This window comes from Silene latifolia, chromosome Y, assembly GCF_048544455.1.
Source record: "Silene latifolia isolate original U9 population chromosome Y, ASM4854445v1, whole genome shotgun sequence".
NCBI lineage: Eukaryota > Viridiplantae > Streptophyta > Magnoliopsida > Caryophyllales > Caryophyllaceae > Silene > Silene latifolia.
The window spans coordinates 315,997,940-316,002,113 of NC_133538.1; the positions used below are offsets into that span (position 1 = coordinate 315,997,940).

The 4,174-nt window shown below is 37.3% G+C and overlaps 1 long non-coding RNA gene across 1 annotated transcript; it reads right to left on the reverse strand.

The window, feature by feature from the left end:
* Positions 1-1,279: 1,279 nt before the first annotated feature.
* On the reverse strand, positions 1,280-3,712 carry LOC141628435 (uncharacterized). The gene is made up of 3 exons (XR_012537133.1): positions 3,568-3,712; positions 2,710-3,063; positions 1,280-2,209 (listed from the first exon to the last, which is right to left on the reverse strand). It is a non-coding gene; the product is annotated as an uncharacterized LOC141628435 (long non-coding RNA).
* Positions 3,713-4,174: the final 462 nt, after the last annotated feature.

A 4,174-nucleotide genomic window follows, 5' to 3' on the forward strand; every position in this document is an offset into this window, starting at 1 on the left:
AGAGTAACATTCACCTATTTAGAACAAATGAATTACTCTAATTCCTATTATAATCAAGATTTGTTTTTGAAAGGCTTGTTTTAACTGTTGAAGTTATTATACGGTATAGGCATATATACATTGCTAATATGAAGATATAATTATAAATTATAACCTTGTTACATGTGAAATTGAGGGCGAATCCACGTATAAAGCTTTTAGCATAGTTGCAGTACGAAAAGTCCCGGCAAAAAACACATGTTGTATGTGCTATTTACTCCCTCTGTTCCAGTCATTTATTGTCCCTTTTTATTTTTGGGTGTTAATAGGAATATTTATAATAGTTGGGCATCAATCATCACCTTAAGGTTTTGGTTGAGTTGGTTCATCTATCGGGGGAGCCGGTGCACAACTAACCACTCTTCAAGCCTGACGGGCATTTGAGTGAGGGAGCGTAATAGGAATATTTATAATAGTTGGGCCTCAACCATCATCCTAGAAAGCACGGACACTTCTCCTAATCAGCCGTCCCGTGTCCGACACCGTGTCGGACACCGACACTCCTCGGACACACGTCGAAACGGGTCGGACACCTATAAAGCCGTGTCTAACTTTCTACATTTATTCGGTCACGTGTCCAACGCGTGTCCATGGTATTTCGGCCGTGTCCGACGCGTGTCCATGACATTTGGACATCATTTGTGGTGAATGATGTTCTTTAAGCGTGAAATGAGCTGTCGAAAGAGATTGATTTAAAGATTCGTTTGGATAGTAAATGAAAATGAGTTATAATCAAGGCAAGTTTTAGCTTCACTTATTTAAATTTAATATCAAATACTTTTATAAAAATAAAATCGAACGTTTATAATTATAAAATATATATTTTATTAAATTTAAATAACGTGTCCCGTGTCCTAAATTTCAAGAGATGTCGTGTCACGTGTCCGTGTCGTGTCCGTGTCCCGTGTCCGTGTCCGTTTTGGTGCTACCTAGCCATCACCTTTAGGTTTTGGTTGAGTTGGTTCATCTATCAGGTGTCTCAGTCAATTGTTCTCCTATTGTATTAGATGAGCTATTTAATCTTTCACACTCAATTTGGTCCACTTATTATTTTATAATTGGCTCTCTCCTTTTTCCTTGGTCTTTGTGCCAAAAGCAAAGGACAACAATTGATCGAGATAGAGGGAGTATATTGTATGGAGGAAACACATGGGTGTTAGAAATGCTCCTTTTGTAAGGCTCAATTCACTACTTTTAACTGAATTTGTAAATTAATTAAACTGAACAGATGGGGTCATAGTAGGCACAATAACACAGCAGGTGACCAATAAATAAGTGAATAGCCTAAGGGTGTGTTTGGATAGCGAAAGTGGAGGGAAAGGGAGGGTAGGGGAAGGAGGGAAGAGAAAGGGAGGTAAGGGAAGGGAAGGGCAAATGGGGAGCGGGTGTTTGGATACAATTTCCTTCCAAATCTTGCCTATTATGGAGAGATTTTAATTTGACTTGAAGGAGGGAAAATGGATCCCTTCAGATCTCCGCCCCTCCATTTCCCTCCACCGTTATTTGTTATCGAAACAAGAGATTTTAAATTCCCTACTCTCTCTTTCTTTCTTTTCTCTCCAAATCACTCAATCCAAACACACCCTAAGTCCCTAAAATAAGACTAATTGAAATAAACAGTCAATTAAGTTAGACCAAGTAATATTACAAATGTCAACTAAGGTAACTAATAAGAGTGTGGTGAAATGGTCTCTGGCACGTTACTTACCCAAAGCCTTGTCAAGTAAACAAATTGGGGTTTAAGTGAACCATGCCATGCTTGCACCACTCTATTTCCGTATCTTACCAATGATAACCAAGTACTCCGTAGTAATTAGCAGGTACCGTTGACTTCAACATGTTATCACTTTTTTTTTTGGTCCCATCTGCCATATCGTACGCAAACCCAGCTCCATCTCTTTGGCTTCCGCTATATCCGGATTCCGCCACTCCTTGACTTATTGAACTCCTGCCCATCGAACACCTCCGCCATGATCCCGAACTACAAACCCCAGGCCAAAATCTGTTTCCCCTAAAACCGCCGCATCGACATTCAATTTATATTATGCTCCCTTGGTCGTTCCCATTTCGTACCATGTTCCCTGCTGGCCGTTTCTTTTTCTATCGCTCCTTGCGCTTCTTTCCAAGCCCACCAGTAGTTGATCGTATTGTCCACAATGTGAGGCGATTCCTTCATAGTAAAGAGAGACTAAAACATTATCCTCTTAAAATGCTTGGAAGTATCAGATTAATAGAGTACTTAAGGGGTAATGACTAATGGAGTACTTAAGGGGTAATGAGAAATAAGTGTAGCGTTTAAAATTACTTCTTATATCACATATATGTAATGACCCTCGACTGAATCCATGTGAAACCCCACCTAGACATGTGTTTTAGGAAAGACGCTTGTATTACTCCACGGTAATACACTGGGTTTTAAGCACCTATATCATCTGAAACGTCGAAAAACATCATGTACTCCGTATGTATTAAGCACTCCCTTTGATTTTTTATGTGCTTACATGGGTGGGAATTTCTCCATTGGACATCTTCTTTGTTACCTGATTTGCGCTTAAGCAAGTATCGATGTTGAGAAACAGTGTTAACAAAGTGATATAGTGTATGATGATATGGTTACACTGTGACTCAAAAGAAATAAAAAGAAAAGAGAGATTCTCGCAATGCAACTACCTTGTTCAATTTTGGGTATGCTTTGATTCATCGCAAACAAACAAACGGGTATGAGATTACTACGCCTCAAAAAGGGAGAAAATGCAAAAAAACTGAAAAGCATACCACTCAATTTGAGTTTCTTGAGAATATTGACAAATTGTGAGGTATCAAACTCCCAAACATTTTTTTCTCCACTCGAATAGCTAAATTTTCAAAGCATTTCACCCGTGATTATCATAATTAACTACTTGTATTTTACATAAAGGTAAACAGATAAATAAAAGGGAAAAGAAGGGACCTGTGCAATCCTGCTTATTTTTCCATGAATGTATCCTTTCATACCTTGATTGTCTTTGCCAACAACCTAAACACCTTCATCATTGAATCAGACATTTGTATAAACTGAAAAATCGAGCAAAAAGATGCTGATCTACGGAGTATAAAATAAAATGGCCCTAGATTCATACATGAATCCAAAATCTATATTTTTGTCCTATGTCCATATTTGCCAATTGCCATCTTCTACAAAATTTGAAAGCGCGAAAAATTTCGAAAGAAAATAAAGAGATAACCACTAATTTAAGCAAATCTAAAAGACACCATATATTCAAACTGTAATCAATACCATGAATATGCCAAATAAGAAAAGTGTTGTAATTCAAAAGAATTAGAGGGAGTATCATTCCCAGGGAAATAGATTGTACCAAATTGATAAATGAAAAATGAGAAATTTGATATCATGGAAAAACCCAAGGTAAGTAGGAAATAACCGACTAATCAATTGAATAAACAAATTAGATTGGAAAACGTTAGAATTAATGCTTGTCATTGCTTGATACATATATACGGTTAAGATAAGGGAGATAAATGGCTTACTTGATTTAATTTCTGAAGAATTGGCGAAGATGGAAGCCATGTTGGCATGACAGGCAAAATACGACGGCAGATGCTTAAGATTAATAGGGATAAAGTAGGGTTAAAGAGACGGGTTAGGCGGGAAAATAATCGCTGTGGAGAGGACACGTGGACAGTGGTTCTTGTTTTATAATTTTGAGTAAATTATCAATTACACCCACGTCAAATACACATTTTTACATTTACTCCCACGTCAAATTTTTTTATTAAATTACACCCAAGTTATTAGCTCAGTTTACAAATTGCACCCAATATCGGAATCCGGCCAAATTTCCGTCAATTTTCAAATTTTCTGGGTAAAATATTAAAATTTGGACGACTTTGCCCTCCTTCATTCCTTTATTAAGTTGATAGTGTTTCCTCCTCCTTCATTGCCTCTTCATCCTTCTCAAACAACAATGTATTCCAGAATGGGCTACAGTTATGCAGCATAATCGATAAAAAAAAATGGCAGATTAGGTCACATAAAAGAGTATATCATACCAGATGGGCTTGAATCAATTGAACACATGGGAAACTCAGCAAAAATCAGTATACTTCAGATTAATCAGATGACATAAAGGATCGA